The 17,325-nt window shown below is 47.5% G+C and overlaps 1 protein-coding gene across 1 annotated transcript in view; it reads left to right on the top strand.

The window, feature by feature from the left end:
* Positions 1 to 6,206: 6,206 nt before the first annotated feature.
* Positions 6,207 to 17,325, top strand: part of LOC126538942 (uncharacterized) — a 40,575-nt gene continuing 29,456 nt past the window's right edge. Inside the window, exon 1 of the mRNA XM_055075101.2 lies at positions 6,207 to 6,563. The gene's annotated coding sequence lies outside the window, so the exon portion shown is untranslated. The remainder of the gene's footprint in view (positions 6,564 to 17,325) is intronic.

The following is a 17,325-nucleotide window of genomic DNA, read 5'->3' on the forward strand; positions in this document are numbered from 1 at the left end:
AATTTTACTTCTTTGAAATGGTATTGGCATGGCGTGGAAGAAAATTGTTGAAAACAGGTGAAAATGTGTACTCGGAAGTACATGAGAAATATAAAGGGAAGGCGTACAATGCGCTCATGCTTTCAGTCGCAATGTGAGAAAGGAAGGCAAAGAATGGTTCATAAAAGCACTCATTTATATTGCATATTAGATGCAGTTGTCACTTGTCTGTAACCGCCGCATTACGCATGATAATGCTGCATGCAAGATCAGAATTTATGTGCAAATGTTATGATTGTGGGAACTAGAGATTATTTAATAAAAGGTAGATTATTGTGCGCAGACGGTAATCGATAGGCTCATTTCTTCACGAAAGAGGGCTTATGGAAACATATCCAGAAAGTGCACTGGAGTTGTCCAAGTGTGTGTTGGCATACCCCCAAATTTCAGTTTGCCCACCCCGAAAAGTAAGTTAGGCCACCCCTAAGTTTCAAGTAGGACCACCTGCAAGCTTGGAGTTGGCTCACATCGAAACGTCATGTTGTGCAACCCCTAAATTTAAGTTGGCCTGCCCCCAAATTTCAGTTGGGCCACCCATACATTTCAAGTTGGCCAATCCCCAAATTTATGTTGGGCAATGCTCAAATTTTTTTGGCTTACCCTTAAACTTGAAGTTGGCGTGTTCCGAAATTTGTTGGCTTACGACGAAATGTCAAGTTAGCCCACCCCCAAATTTCAAGATGACTCACCATGAAATTTCAACTTGGGCCATTCTCAAATTACAATTGTTCCAAATTGCAATTGTTCCACCTACAAATTTCCCTTGGCCAACCTTTAGTATAGGATTCTTCATGAATTTTTTAAGTAGCAATATGTATCCCAATGAGTTTGCATAAGTGTGATCATGGGAACAAGTTCTCAGAACAATGTAATTTTTTTCAATTGTTTCTTATCGCATATAAAGATGCCAATCATGAACATGTGCACTATTATAACCGTTTAACACGTTTTTTCAAGCCTCGCCCACTTGCGTTCGCTCTGAAGGAGCGGGTCACCCAAGAGCTGCAACGGTTACAGCGAGAGGGCATCCTGGTGCCTGTCAAGACGTATGAATGGGCCGCTCCCATTGTACCAGTCCTCAAGTGAGATGGCAATGTCAGGATTTGCGGGGATTTTAAGGTTACCATCAACCCCATCGCTACCGTCGAGAAGTACCCGTTGCTCCCGATTTAAGATCTCTTGTCAGCATTGTTCGGTGGACAGAAGTTCACCAAGCTAGGCTTCAGAGAGGCTTACCAGCAGCTGGTGCTCCAGGATGTCTACCGCAAGTATGTCACAATATCGACAACATTGGGGCTCTTCCAGTACACACGCTTACCTTTTGGCGTGGCCTCAGCCCCAGCCATATTCAAAGGGAGATGGAGAACCTCTTCAGGGGCATGAGGCACGCGGTGGTGTACTTGGACGAATTCTTGTTACTGGCAGCGACTACGGGGACCACCTGCAAAACCTGCACAACGCCCTAGCACGGCTGCAGGACGCCGGCCTCAAGCTCAAGCTAGAAAAGTGCATTTCCCTGGCCCCCAGTGTTGAGCAATTGGGACATGTCATTTCCCAGGCTGACCTAGCCCCGGCTCCCTGCAAAGTTGATGCTGTGCTTAAGGCGCCTAAGCCCCAGACAAGAGGGGGCTTCAGAGCAACTTCGGCCTCACTAACGTGTACAGGAGTTTCCTGCCAAACCTGTTGGGGCATCTACAGCCGCTCCATCTTCTGCTTCGAGATGGTCAGCAATAGGTCTGGAAGAAGGAACAGGACCGGGCATTCCAGCGCAGCAAGGAGCTAATCACCAAGGCTCCCAGTGCTAGTACACTTCGATCCTGCCAAGCCTGTCATCCTGACCGTAGATGCGTCGCCGTATGGCGTGGGAGACGTCCTGGCGCACCGGGACAAAGATGACCAGGAACGCCCTGTGTCGTTTGCATCTCGTCGGCTTCATGCTGCAGAGCAACGTTACAGCCAGCTGGACAAGGAAGGTTTGGCCCTCATGTTCGGTGTCGAACGCTTCCACCAGTATCTGTGTGGCCGGAAGTTCGGGGCGGTCACGGACCGCAAGCCGCTGTTGGGGCTGCTGGGGCCTGACAAGGCAGTTCCTTTGCAGGCATCACCTCGAGTGGTACGATGGGCCTTGAGGCTGGCAGATTACAGTTACCAGCTGGTTTACCGTCCGGCAAAGGACCTGGGACCTGATGCCCTGAGCCGCCTGCCCCTGCTAGAGGAGCCTGATGCTATTCCAGAACCTGCTCAAGTGTTCATGCTGGAGCACGCGTACCCGGAGGTGCTCTCCAGATCTGTGGTATCGCAAGCGACTAACCGGCATCCAGTCCTGTCTCAGGTGGCCAAGGCGGTGTCCTGTGGGGACGAATTGCTTAAGCAGGCCTATAGCCACAAGGCCGCTGAGCTGAGCTTGTAGCAGGGCTGCCTACTGTGGGGTTCCAGTGTGGTAATCCGTTAAAGTCTCTGGTCCAGAGTCCTGTAGTAGGTGCAGGCGGGTCATCCTGGCGTGGAAAAGACCAAGATGGTGGCCCGGTGCCATGTTTGGTGGCCTGGCCTGGACCAGGACATCGCTCACATGGTGTAGAGCTGCCAAATCTGCCAGGAGCGTCAGCGGGCCTCACGTCATGTGGAAATCACCCCCTGGCCATTTCCACAGAGACCCTGGTACGGGCTACATGTGAATTTTGGATGCCCTTCAAGGGCCATTACTTCCTGGTGGTGGTGGACGCCTTTTCGAAGTGGGTGTAGGTTCTACCTGTCACCACTCCATCAGCAGGTGCGACCATTGCGGCACTACGACACGTCTTCGCCGCCCAGGGTTTGCCGGACGTCATCGTGTCCGACAATGGTCTTGCTTTCGCCAGCACAGGGTACCTGGCCTGGCTGACGAAGAATCTGCACGATGATGGTTCCACCGTACCACCTTGTTTCGAATGGTGCAGCCGATCGGGTGGAGCAAATCATCAAGGACAAGGTCAAGAAGAGCCAGACTGGGGATTTTTGGACGCAGTTTGCCCGGATACTGTTTCAGTACCGGACCAAGCCCCACGATTTCACTGGCCGTGCCCCTGTGAGCTCCTGGTGGGTCGGATGGTCAAGACACCCTTGGACGTCGTGCATCCGGACCTCCGATCCACAGTGCTCCTGAAGAAGCAGAAGCTGGCTGCTGACCGAGGGTGCCGTCACGGGCCTTTGCCAGAATCGGGAGCTCCAGTTTTCGCCAGGAACTTCCGTCCTGGCCAACCCTGGTCTGCCGGACAGGTGGTGTCTTCTGCCAGCGCCTCATCGCTGCTCGTCCGCATGCCAGACGGGGCCACGTGGCAGAGACACGCCGACCATATCAGGCCTCGCCTCGGGACCTGCCCAGCACCCTCGATGCCTTCAGAGTTTCAGTCCGCAGGAGGACTAGCGCCGACACCCGTTGCTTCCAGCGGAGCACCGCCCACCTCGGAAGCCACAAGCGTTGCCAGTGGTGCGGCGTCAGTTGGACCGGTATCGAGCCCGGCACCACTCACACGGCTGACCACGACGAACCGTCCGGATAGAGCGAGGCTGGCTCAGGCAGCACCCGGCGTTGCCACACCCGGCCCGTCTACACCGGTGCCCATGCGGAGTACTCGACGGCAGATGCCACCGGACCGTTACTCGCCTGCGTAGCAGGCACCATCGACCCGGCCAGGACAGAGGCAGAGCCTCGTACATTGAATTTAGAAGTTTTTGTTGTTGTTAACAAACAAACTGGGGGTAAGAGGGTATAGCGAGCATGTGACGCCTCCTCGGCCATAATCTTTGTTGGCCCGCCAGGCTCGAGTGGCCTGCCAGGCTCGGTAGGCAACCTTGGCCTCGGCCCAGCAATAAACACCCACGAGCACAGCTGCTCGGCGGTCAGTCATCGTTCGTCACCAGCACGCTGCGGAGCGTCCGTCTAACGGAGGGTGCGTCGAGCCTTCCCTCCTTCACGAACCCGGGCGGATCGTGACAGTGGACGTGTGAAAGAATGCCGCCAGAGTTAGCTATTCAGCCAAACACAAACAAGCAACAATGATTAGCAGATCAGTGGGAGGTACGTGTCGCCAACTCGGACTTGGGGGTGCAGAGGACACTCCTCCAGCAAGTCCAGCGGGTGGCCAAGGCGAGTGGAGCCCTGAACTAAGGAAGACACCCATCGCTCTTCGACCGCTTTTCCCCCACCCTAATTAAAAAAAAAACTTTTCTACTACTACTACTACAGGAGTTGTTCAGAGACCTGGATTGGGAAGAATTTTCGATAAGAGTTAATGGAGAATACCTAAGTAATTTGCGATTCGCTGATGATATTGCCTTGCTTAGTAACTCAGGGGACCAATTGCAATGCATGCTCACTGACCTGGAGAGGCAAAGCAGAAGCGTGGGTCTAAAAAATTATTCTGCAGAAAACCAAAGTAATGTTTAACAGTCTCGGAAGAGAACAGCAGTTTACGATAGGTAGCGAGGCACTGATAGTGGTAAGGGAATACATCTACTTAGGGCAGGTAGTGACCACGGATCCGGATCATGAGACTGAAACAATCAGAAGAATAAGAATGGGCTAGGGTGCGTTTGGCAGGCATTCTCAGATCATGAACAGAAGGTTGCCATTATCCATCAAGAGAGAAGTGTATAACAGCTGCGCCTTACCAGTACTCACGTACGGGGCAGAAACCTGGTAGCTTAGGAAAAAGGTTCTACTTAAATTGAGGACGACGCAACGAGCTATGGAAAGAAGAATGGTGGGTGTAACGTTAAGGGATACGAAAAGAGCAGATTGGGTGAGGGAACAAACGCGAGTAATGACATCTTAGTTGAAATCAAGAAAAAGAAATGGGCATGGGCAGGACATATAAGGAGGAGGGAAGATAACCGATGGTCATTAAAGGTTACGGACTGGATTCCAAGGGAAGGGAAGCGTAGCAGGGGGCGGCAGAAAGTTAGGTGGGCGGATGAGATTAAGAAGTTTGCAGGGACAACATGGCCACAATTAGTACATGACCGGGGTTGTTGGAGAAGTATGGGAGAGGCCTTTGCCCTGCAGTGGGCGTAATTAGGCTGATGATGATGATGATGACCCCATAATTTGTTTTTCTAGTACGGTACGCAATGATAGCAAGGAGAAAACGCGAACTAGACGCTGAGCACATTTAGAAGGACGTTTGCCTCTGTTGCCGCCTAAACAAACCTGGAGGAACTGCTGAGAAAAAGTGTGCTACCAATCAAGCGAAGCTCCAGCATTCAAGTAAAAGCGGCCTATATTTACAGCGCTGAAACAATTGTTGGCGGTGTATCACCGACGACGGCGTCCGGCTTCATGTTAGCACCGACAGCTGGCCAGATCACACTGCTGCATCAGGGCTGCGACGCGGGCGGCCGTCTCTCTCTTAAAAAAATAAATAAATGTTGCCTGCAGTAAAGTATACTTTTTCTGATAAGTGGCATTGAGCCGAGTCAAGGCTGTAAGCATGGCTGCAAGGTATGGGAACAATGGTGCTTGCACAAGGTAAGTATAATTCGCATGTCTGCTACCACGCCCCTATTGCGTTTTGTTGTGCAACGACTGGCGCTGCTGACACTTATTACGCTACAGGCGTCGGTAACAGGAAAGAAAACGCACACGAGGACATTTTGATGTGTTCGCCTTTCTTATCGTGCGAGGCGCCAGTAGCTTCCACAGAGCTGGAAGGAGTTTGTCCTGGAGATTATTACAGCGCCGTTTACATTTTCTTTTATGCCAGCTGCCCTAGCACACTCCATATATGCCGTCCTATGTCTTGGCTACGACTACATTTTCTCTTCCGGCAAAAATCCGACCAGATGGTTAGCGCTAAAGTTCCTAACTATTTTTCGCTAGCAGGAAGCGTAGGCACTTTAATTAGCGCATGCGCACCAGTTTTGAGCCTTTGGCGTTATATTAAGTGTCACCTCTAGCCATTTAGCACATCACGTGCAAGCAATGCGCCAATCAAAGACTCGAACGTAGTAGAAAAGAGAGAGTAAGCGCGAGAGTGAGGAGGACGGCGCAAAGAACAAGGGGAATCAAGCGTCTTTCGCTTCCTTAGATCACTATAAATGAACGCACCTACCTTGTAAACTTGTTTTATCTAGGGACCGTATATCAATCGAGACTGCAGCGCCCACTGACGATGCAACGCATGTACGCTATGGTCGGCCCTCGCAGCAGGCGCCTTGCTGCCGGCTGCAAAAGAAGAGAAAAATGAAGCTGGGCGCCGCGTGCTCGGTGCGCAATCAGGGAACGCGCGTTGCTCTTCTAGAAGCCCTTTACGCTGGTTCCCGAAAAGAGAAAAGAAAGTGTCAGTTTGGATGCTGTTTTAAATTAGCAGACAATTTCTTTTGTTGTTCGAAAATTGGTTTTAGTACGGACTTTGCTGTCCAGCCCTGTCCAAGTATCCGTGCCACAGCAAGGCGACGATGAAAGAAATGAAGACTTCCTGGATGGCTTTGTTAGCCATGTTTTGAGGCATCGACAACTACTACCCTGCGCCACGACACCGTGACAGGTATCGTAAACTGTCATTCTTTTTGCTTTTTTGCTGAGTTACGTGGTTACCTTAAGGAAAGAAGGAGGTCTGGTACGATTGACAATTTGCTGCTTGATTCGACGCTTCGTTTCGTTTAAGAATAGTCACGCATCGTTTCTGTGTACTCGATAGTATATGGTCAAGAAAATACCGGGTTTTCGAAGCAGCCAAAATAGTTTGAAGACTCCCTGGAAATAAAAATAGGCATGCCTAAAACACAATACAATAATCTACATTGTTCCTTCGACAGTGCAATGTTATTCAGTACATTGTAGTGTGCTTACAACTTCCTTTTCTATCCCCTCCTTCCTAAATAGTAGGCAGTCTTTGTGCCCCTCTCGGCTGCAATAGCCAGCCTGCTCTTTCCCTGTCGCCCTCGCTCTGTGTTTGTATGTTTTAATATCGAGTAATAATAATAATTTTCTGTACTAATTACCGTGGCTGGTGGTATGATGCTTTCATATATAATATTTTGGGATCAGCATTGATGTAGTCTTGGTCTTGTTTAAGAAAGTGAGCGTAATTCCTGCCTCTAATCTGCTCAAACTAGCAGTACTGGTGTAGCTCCTGCGCACATAGTTTTTCAGCAGTTCTGCGAGCTAACTTTTGTTTTCGTGTTATAATAAACGGAAACATATGCAAGGAATATGCTCTACAAAACGTTAATTACAGTCGTGGAAGTTGGCATATACATAGTGCAGGCGATGATTATTCGCTGAACACCTTTTACCATAAGGGCTAGGACAGAAAACGGCTCATGGGAATGCAGCGTACGGACGCCCAAACCTTAATTTTGGCCCTTGATGCACGGAATCTTGACATCGCAGTTGTACTCACGCTTGTCTTGCGAATTTGGTGATCAGTAAGGTTATTGACACCACGTCATGGAAGCCTAGCACATTCCGTATATTGAAAAAAGTGAAGGAACTGTGGCCCTTTCTACTACGAAATCGGTGCAATACGACATTAGTGTCTCTGTGTATGCTCCCGCAAGGAATAGAATTGCGCATAGGTAGCTCATTATTTTTGAGCTCTGCAGTCAAGCCACTCATCGCGCGTGCAGGAGGAAAATGCCGCGCGGTGTTCTATTTTTTTTTTTTGTCTGCTGGTCGCGAGCTACACGCGGCAATCGTTCGCAAGCGCTGGGCAAGATGGCACGTTATAATGCGTGGAACTCTGGAACGATTCGCGTAGCCGGAAGGGGGTAGGGTTTCTACCCCCCGAAATCTTTAGCTTTCATGTTCTTATATACACGAACATATACAAACACATGCACGAACTTACATATAGGGGGTAGGAGACCCCTCGATCCCACGAAGTAAAATCCTGACTACCCCCGTGGCTCGAACAGCTCAAAAGTTCGCGGGCAAACGCGCAGTAGCTTGCAACAAAAAGCGGTGCAATGTTTTTCAGCATGCATATGAAGTTTTCTCGCGGAGGCCGGAAGGCAAGAAATGTTTTAAAGGGAGATGAAAACTTATCTGCCTGGAGTTACATCAGTGGCTGTTAACCATGACCGTCATTTATCACCAACCGTTCTTCATAGCAGCTGCAAGCTTTCGATATGTGGGGTGCAGACACGTTGATTTAAACGCGTTTCAAATGTTCACGTGCGCACATTTTTCGCAAAGCTTATTTTTACGATTCGTTCATACCGCAGACTAAACAGCTGCTTCGCCGCAGCAAATCTGCAACAGAAAAAAAGATTCAAGATGTGTGCACGTGCCGTAGACTCTGGCGCTGTAGTCCTTGGGCCACCATGGGAATGATGGGAAGTACATGGATTTGTCTGATGTTCGTGCTTGTGGATTCAGACGTTCTTGTGGCTTTTTATATTGCGCTATATAAATATTACTGTCGTACATTTCCGCGCAGTCTATACTCGTCGATGTGCAGAGGACGCCGCGAACACGTGAAACTGCTATTAATTGCAATGATTGAGCTTGTCCAGGTGGCTAAATCGAAACGCGCCAAGCGTCTCAAGGCACTGGCATGCATTCATAAGGGCGTTTCCTTCGCTCGTCGATACACGCGTTCATGGCTTAATGGTTTCAATATCAGGCTTCTGTGTTCGCATCCTGCCGTCGGACAATTTTAATGATGGTTATTTAATTATTTATTACCTAGTATATTGTTGAAAATGACCAGTTTACAAAGTCACAAAGCCGTTTCAAGCCAAAAGAACGAAGTTTAGGCAAATTCATGTACTTCCCATACTGGTACAACCGCTCTCACTGCAGCTTCCGTAGACACTAGCGCAAGAGTTCCCTCTAGTAATTATCTTATGAAACTCTATGGCACAAGCTTCTAGATCAAGTTTATTTCGTACAAGGGAATGGATCACCAATGGGTGGCGGCAGCAGGGCGAGTGCTGGTTCTTGGAGCCCTTGGGGGCAGAATTCAGAGCAACTGGAAAGGCAACAAGCTATTAATAGTAAGAAGAGATTATTATTGTTGTACTAATCACATCACGATGGCAAACTAGCAAAGTAATTATTCACACATTGTATACTGTAATATGACAACACATTTTTCGTTATCTTTTCATAGTAGTCAGGTCAATTTGCTATAGCACAGCGGTTATCAAACATACAGGCCGAATTGTACATTCTTCACGTCGACTAAGGCTGATCGAAAAAGCAAGGAATCGTGGGCGGTAAAGGCTGACGCTATCACAGCTTTCTAAACAGCGCGAGTCCACGATGTTATCGCTTACTACAAAAAAAAAAAAGACAAACAGGAGAGAAAATGGTATAACTCGTCACTTACAGCGCAAACATAGACGGAGGACAAAAAGGACGACGTAGACAAGCGCTGTCTGCCAACTGATTTTATTTTTCAGAACCAAACATATATACCCTAAAACACCAAGACAAAAGCGCCCTCTAGAGGTAACACCCGACATGAGAATGCATTCAGAATTTTACCTAAGATGAACGAGAGCGCATGTGCGATCTCAGGAAACCCAGTTCTTTTTCTGTTAGTGCGATAGATGGCTTACTAACCGAGTCGTCATCGGCAATCGCTGCTGCTTCAATGATAATTCTAGTAGTTTCATTGGGATGCCTAGCCAAGATGGTCGTTTCCTCAAAAATTGGGACGCAGCCGCATTGTGCGCAGTGAACCCCCAGGAAGCCTTCCCGCCCTTTGCGAACTTTATTGCTGTGTTCTTGTAACCTAACGTTGATACATCTACCAGTCTGTCCTATATAAGACCTACCACATTTCAGGGGAATCTTATACACTATACCTTTCGAACACCCTGTAAACTTCTTCCTGTGATTAATGCTGCAAATACTACGTTTCTTAGCCGCAGGATTGGTTCTGACGCAAAGCTGGGCCAGTTTTTTTGGAGCAGAGAAGACAACGTCGATACCCGCTCTTTGTCCTATTTTCTTAAGTTTGTGGGATATTCCATGGACATACGGGATAACAGCTGTTTTTTTACTTCGTTCATGTACCTGAGACTCAAAGCTGTGAGGCTCTCTGTTAAACTTATTACGCAAGCTTTCCGAAACTGAGACCAGAAGGTTGCTCGAGTACCCTGCAGCCCTCAACCGAGCTACCTGTGCACTGAAACTGGGATCTATCAAATGATAACATGATTTCGTTAGTGCATTATGTAAGCAGGCCTGAACGATACCTCTCTTAACGATTTTTGAATGGGCAGAAGCATACGATAACAGAGGCTTGTTAGCTCGCGGCTCGTACATCCAGCATACATGTTGCTCGGTAAAAGACAACTTCAAATCTAAAAACCTAAGAGACCCATTATCCTGAAGCTCATGAGTGATTGTGAGGGGAGATAAGCATTCTTCGAACAGGTCTAACACTTGGCGAACAGAGGCGGCTACAAAGCTCTCCTCACAATTAAACAAAACCAAAAAATCATCGACGTAGCGAAAGGCTTTTTTGATTTTTGTAGTGCCCATCCGTGACATGACGTTCCTATCTAGGTAAGCCAAAAATAAATCGCTCAACAAAGGGGCGATGCATGACCCTATACATATCCCACTTTTTTGAAGGAAAACATTTCCATCCCATTCGGCAAAAGTTGAGCTAAGGTAAAGTTGAAGCAACTTGATAAAGTCTGAGACAGACACACCACATTCATTCTGGAACGCAATGTCACCAAAACCACTAATGGCTTCTTCGACAACAACCAGGAGCGCTTGATGCGGAATAGAATAGAACAAGTCTTTTATATCTATGGACATAGCCTTAAATGGGATATCAGCATGTTGTGACAGGTACAGGATCACCTCGTTAGATCCTTTAACCAGAAACGGATCACTAACTTCTAGCTTCTTCAAGTGGCACTGAAGCCAACAGGAAAGAGTGTACTGCCACGTACCCTTTTCAGAAATGATGACACGGAAGGGCGCTTCCGGCTTGTGGGTTTTTGCGGAGAAAAACATGCGAAGGGACAATCCTTCCTTGCTGTCTACAGATTTTGCAAGATTACTCAAATTCAATTCCAATAACGTGCCTTTTGCCTGCGATTTTACCTTCTTCAGATCAACACCAGTTCGCTTAATAAAGAGAGAATCAATGGAAGCATTCGCTTTTTCCATGAAATTACTCCTAGTTGTGACAAAAAACCCACCTTCTTTGTCAGCTGCTGCAAGACAAAGACTATTGTCGGTGAGGTAGGAAAGCACCCTTTCAACAGGAACAGAGCATCTTCGAGGAGAGTACAACCGGAGCACGTCCACACCCTCAGACACGCAACGGTCACCCTCACATTCCGGAGCACGCCTCGACACGTCACGCACCATAGTAAGAAGTTCCGCTGGAGTGTTCCTTCCCACTGTGGCGAACTTTGGCCCAAGAGCGAGAGTTTGTGCGACGAAGTCCGGCAGGGACACACCTACGTCTGTATGAACTTGCTTCGCTACCTTGGGGGAAGAGGCCACAGGCCGGTTGCGAAGACGAAACAACTCCTGTTGCCACCGCTGCTCCAGGACGCTGTCAATAAGTACATTCAGCTCTCGCCATTTCTTGGCCTTGACTTGACGGCTCCCAGGACCTCGATCCACTTGAATTCTTAAAGATTGACGGTAGATCCTTGCCTGCCTCATCCATTCGGAGCGCATGATTTTACACACCCTTTTTCCATGCCCTGCAGACGGAAGAAATCCACCGAAGACCGTCAGAACCTCGGCGGGTAGTTGTCCAGTCCGGCTATGAATGCAGTAAGTCAGGATGCGCGCCTGGCAAAGGGCAAAGGTTGTCAAGGTGACAAGGACGGATGGGTGAAGACAAACAGTGTTAGCGATGCCCGACGAACTAGAAATATACTGAAGCAAGGTCTGACTACGGGCTAGTTGGAATTCCATGGTATAACTCGTCACTTACAGCGCAAACATAGACGGAGGACAAAAAGGACGACGTAGACAAGCGCTGTCTGCCAACTGATTTTTATTTTTCAGAACCAAACATATATACCCTAAAACACCAAGACAAAAGCGCCCTCTAGAGGCAACACCCGACATGAGAATGCATTCAGAATTTTACCTAAGATGAACGAGAGCGCATGTGCGATCTCAGGAAACCCAGTTCTTTTTCTGTTAGTGCGATAGATGGCTTACTAACCGAGTCGTCATCGGCAATCGCTGTACTTATTGACAGCGTCCTGGAGCAGCGGTGGCAACAGGAGTTGTTTCGTCTTCGCAACCGGCCTGTGGCCTCTTCCCCCAAGGTAGCGAAGCAAGTTCATACAGACGTAGGTGTGTCCCTGCCGGACTTCGTCGCACAAACTCTCGCTCTTGGGCCAAAGTTCGCCACAGTGGGAAGGAACACTCCAGCGGAACTTCTTACTATGGTGCGTGACGTGTCGAGGCGTGCTCCGGAATGTGAGGGTGACCGTTGCGTGTCTGAGGGTGTGGACGTGCTCCGGTTGTACTCTCCTCGAAGATGCTCTGTTCCTGTTGAAAGGGTGCTTTCCTACCTCACCGACAATAGTCTTTGTCTTGCAGCAGCTGACAAAGAAGGTGGGTTTTTTGTCACAACTAGGAGTACTTTCATGGAAAAAGCGAATGCTTCCATTGATTCTCTCTTTATTAAGCGAACTGGTGTTGATCTGAAGAAGGTAAAATCGCAGGCAAAACGCACGTTATTGGAATTGAATTTGAGTAATCTTGCAAAATCTGTAGACAGCAAGGAAGGATTGTCCCTTCGCATGTTTTTCTCCGCAAAAACCCACAAGCCGGAAGCGCCCTTCCGTGTCATCATTTCTGAAAAGGGTACGTGGCAGTACACTCTTTCCTGTTGGCTTCAGTGCCACTTGAAGAAGCTAGAAGTTAGTGATCCGTTTCTGGTTAAAGGATCTAACGAGGTGATCCTGTACCTGTCACAACATGCTGATATCCCATTTAAGGCTATGTCCATAGATATAAAAGACTTGTTCTATTCTATTCCGCATCAAGCGCTCCTGGTTGTTGTCGAAGAAGCCATTAGTGGTTTTGGTGACATTGCGTTCCAGAATGAATGTGGTGTGTCTGTCTCAGACTTTATCAAGTTGCTTCAACTTTACCTTAGCTCAACTTTTGCCGAATGGGATGGAAATGTTTTCCTTCAAAAAAGTGGGATATGTATAGGGTCATGCATCGCCCCTTTGTTGAGCGATTTATTTTTGGCTTACCTAGATAGGAACGTCATGTCACGGATGGGCACTACAAAAATCAAAAAAGCCTTTCGCTACGTCGATGATTTTTTGGTTTTGTTTAATTGTGAGGAGAGCTTTGTAGCCGCCTCTGTTCGCCAAGTGTTAGACCTGTTCGAAGAATGCTTATCTCCCCTCACAATCACTCATGAGCTTCAGGATAATGGGTCTCTTAGGTTTTTAGATTTGAAGTTGTCTTTTACCGAGCAACATGTATGCTGGATGTACGAGCCGCGAGCTAACAAGCCTCTGTTATCGTATGCTTCTGCCCATTCAAAAATCGTTAAGAGAGGTATCGTTCAGGCCTGCTTACATAATGCACTAACGAAATCATGTTATCATTTGATAGATCCCAGTTTCAGTGCACAGGTAGCTCGGTTGAGGGCTGCAGGGTACCCGAGCAACCTTCTGGTCTCAGTTTCGGAAAGCTTGCGTAATAAGTTTAACAGAGAGCCTCACAGCTTTGAGTCTCAGGTACATGAACGAAGTAAAAAAACAGCTGTTATCCCGTATGTCCATGGAATATCCCACAAACTTAAGAAAATAGGACAAAGAGCGGGTATCGACGTTGTCTTCTCTGCTCCAAAAAAACTGGCCCAGCTTTGCGTCAGAACCAATCCTGCGGCTAAGAAACGTAGTATTTGCAGCATTAATCATAGGAAGAAGTTTACAGGGTGTTCGAAAGGTATAGTGTATAAGATTCCCCTGAAATGTGGTAGGTCTTATATAGGACAGACTGGTAGATGTATCAACGTTAGGTTACAAGAACACAGCAATAAAGTTCGCAAAGGGCGGGAAGGCTTCCTGGGGGTTCACTGCGCACAATGCGGCTGCGTCCCAATTTTTGAGGAAACGACCATCTTGGCTAGGCATCCCAATGAAACTACTAGAATTATCATTGAAGCAGCAGCGATTGCCGATGACGACTCGGTTAGTAAGCCATCTATCGCACTAACAGAAAAAGAACTGGGTTTCCTGAGATCGCACATGCGCTCTCGTTCATCTTAGGTAAAATTCTGAATGCATTCTCATGTCGGGTGTTGCCTCTAGAGGGCGCTTTTGTCTTGGTGTTTTGGGGTATATATGTTTGGTTCTGAAAAATAAAAATCAGTTGGCAGACAGCGCTTGTCTACGTCGTCCTTTTTGTCCTCCGTCTATGTTTGCGCTGTAAGTGACGAGTTATACCATGGAATTCCAACTAGCCCGTAGTCAGACCTTGCTTCAGGAGAGAAAAAACAGGGTGCTGCGGGAGAATTGTATCTGCTAGTATTTACTCTGTTTTGAACACAATGTTCTAGACCCGCAACATAGCGAATTGGGCGAATTGGGTGAATTGGCAAGTTAACGGTATTGTCGTATATGTACTGCTTGACACAGACGTGTCGTTCATTCTTTGTCCCGCGTCTGCGTCGCGCTGCACATGTACAGCAAAAATCGTGCAAGTGAACAACCTTTCATGCCAGGCGTACGCATCTCAGCGTTAACAAAGGTGTTACTCGAGATAAATGTTGCTTTCGTATAATCATGCCGAACTTGCCTCTCACTAACGAGGTGTGTTTGGTATGTTTAAACATGCCGAACACACCTCGCATATCCTGGCCCCTTTGGGAGCCGACTGGTCTCGGCCCATACGCAGTACCCATACCCATCGCCGGCGCACGTCTGTCCGTCCGCATGACACCGCGTAAAAAGCTTTGCCACTGTCTGTGCGGTTTCTGCGGTTTGGTGCGCTGCAGCATGTCATTTCTAGAAATGAAATAGACTTCATACTCTGCGCTAACCCTGGCATCATACAAGATGTGGACGTGCTCAGAAAGTACGCTGCAGTGACCATAGGATGGTAAGAACTCGAATCAGCCTAGAACTGAGGAGGGAACGGAAGAAACTGGTACATAAGAAGTCGATCAGTGAGTTAGCGGTAAGAGGGAAAATAGAGGAATTCCAGATCAAGCTACAGAACAGGTATTCGGCTTTAACTCAGGAAGAGGACCTTAGTGTGGAAGCACTGAACGGCAATCTTGTGGGCATCATTAAGGAGTGTGCAATAGAAGTCAGTGGTAACTCCGTTAGACAGGATACCAGTAAGCTATCGCAGGAGACGAAAGATCTGATCAAGAAACGCCAATGTATGAAAGCCTCTAACCCTACAGCTAGAATAGAACTGGCAGAAATTTCGAAGTTAATCAACAAGCGTAAGACAGCTGACATAAGGAAGTATAATATGGATAGAATTGAACACGCTCTCAGGAACGGAGGAAGCCTAAAATCAGTGAAGAAGAAACTAGGAATTGGGAAGAATCAGATGTATGCGTTAAGAGACAAAGCCGGCAACATCATTACTAATATGGATGAGATAGTTCAAGTGGCTGAGAAGTTCTATAGAGATATATACAGTACCAGTGGCACCCACGACGATAATTGAAGAGAGAATAGTCTAGAGGAAGAAGTAAAGAAAGCCTTGGGAGCTATGCAAAGGGTGAAGGCAGCTGGGGAGGATCAGGTAACAGCAGATTTGCTGAAGGATGGTGGACAGATTGTTCTAGAGAAACTGGCCACCCTGTATACGCAATGCCTCATGACTTCGAGCGTACCGGAATCTTGGAAAAGCGCTAACATAATCCTAATCCATAAGAAAGGGGACGCCAAAGACTTGAAAAATTATAGACCGATCAGTTTACTGTCCGTTGCCTACAAAGTATTTAATAAGGTAATTGCAAATAGAATCAGGAACACCTTAGACTTCCGTGAACCAAAGGACCAGGCAGGATTCCCTAAAGGCTACTCAACAATAGACCATATTCACACTATCAATCAGGTGATAGAAAAATGTGCGGAATATAACCAACCTTTATATATACCTTTCATTGATTACGAGAAAGCGTTTGATTCAGTCGAAACCTCAGCAGTCATGGAGGCATTGCGTAATCAGGGTGTAGACGAGTGGTATGTAAAAATACTGAAAGATATCTATAGCGGCTCCACAGCCACCGTAGTCCTCCATAACGAAAGCAACAAAATCCCAATAAAGAAAGGCGTCAGGCAGGGAGATACGATCTCTCCGATGCTATTCACAGCGTGTTTACAGGAAGTATTCAGAGACCTGGATTGGGAAGAATTGGGGATAAGAGTTAATGGAGAATACCTTAGCAACTTGCGATTCGCTGATGATATTGCCTTGCTTAGTAACTCAGGGGACCAACTGCAATGCATGCTCACTGACCTGGAGAGGCGAAGCCGAAGGGTGCGTCTAAAAATTAATCTGCAGAAAACTAAAGTAATGTTTAACAGTCTCGGAAGGGAACAGCAGTTTACAATAGGTAGTGAGGCACTGGAAGTGGTAAGGGAATGCATATACTTAGGACAGGTAGTGACTGCGGATCCGGATCATGAGATTGAAATAATCAGAAGAATAAGAATGGGCTGGGGTGCGTTTGGCAGGCATTTTCAGATCATGAACAGCAGGTTGCCATTATCCCTCAAGAGAAAAGTTTATAACAGCTGTGTCTTACCAGTACTCACGTACGGGGCAGAAACCTGGAGGCTTACGAAAAGGTTCTACTTAAATTGAGGACGACGCAACGAGCTATAGAAAGAATGATTGGTATAACGTTAAGGGATAAGAAAAGAGCAGATTGGGTGAGGGAACAAACGCGAGTTAATGATATCTTAGTTGAAATCAAGAAAAAGAAATGGGCATGGGCAAGTCACGTAATGAGGAGGGAAGATAACCGATGGTCATTAAGAGTTACGGAGTGGATTCCAAGGGAAGGAAAGCGTAGCAGAGGGCGGCAGAAAGTTAGGTGGGCGGATGAGATCAAGAAGTTTTCAGGGACAACATGGCCACAATTAGTACATGACCGGGGTAGTTGGAGAAGTATGGGAGAGGCCTTTGCCCTGCAGTGGGCATAACCAGGCTGATAATGATGATGATGACCCCGTCATACTGGAGTACAAGTGTCAATATGATGTGTTTCGTATCCCTTAACCAAGGTCCTTGACTTAATATTGTCGAGCACCGTACAGTCCTCTGATTGCAGTGCCGATGGCACTGACGGAAAGGACGAGTCGGCGTCGTGC

This window comes from Dermacentor andersoni, chromosome 8 (genome assembly GCF_023375885.2).
Source record: "Dermacentor andersoni chromosome 8, qqDerAnde1_hic_scaffold, whole genome shotgun sequence".
Classification (NCBI taxonomy): domain Eukaryota; kingdom Metazoa; phylum Arthropoda; class Arachnida; order Ixodida; family Ixodidae; genus Dermacentor; species Dermacentor andersoni.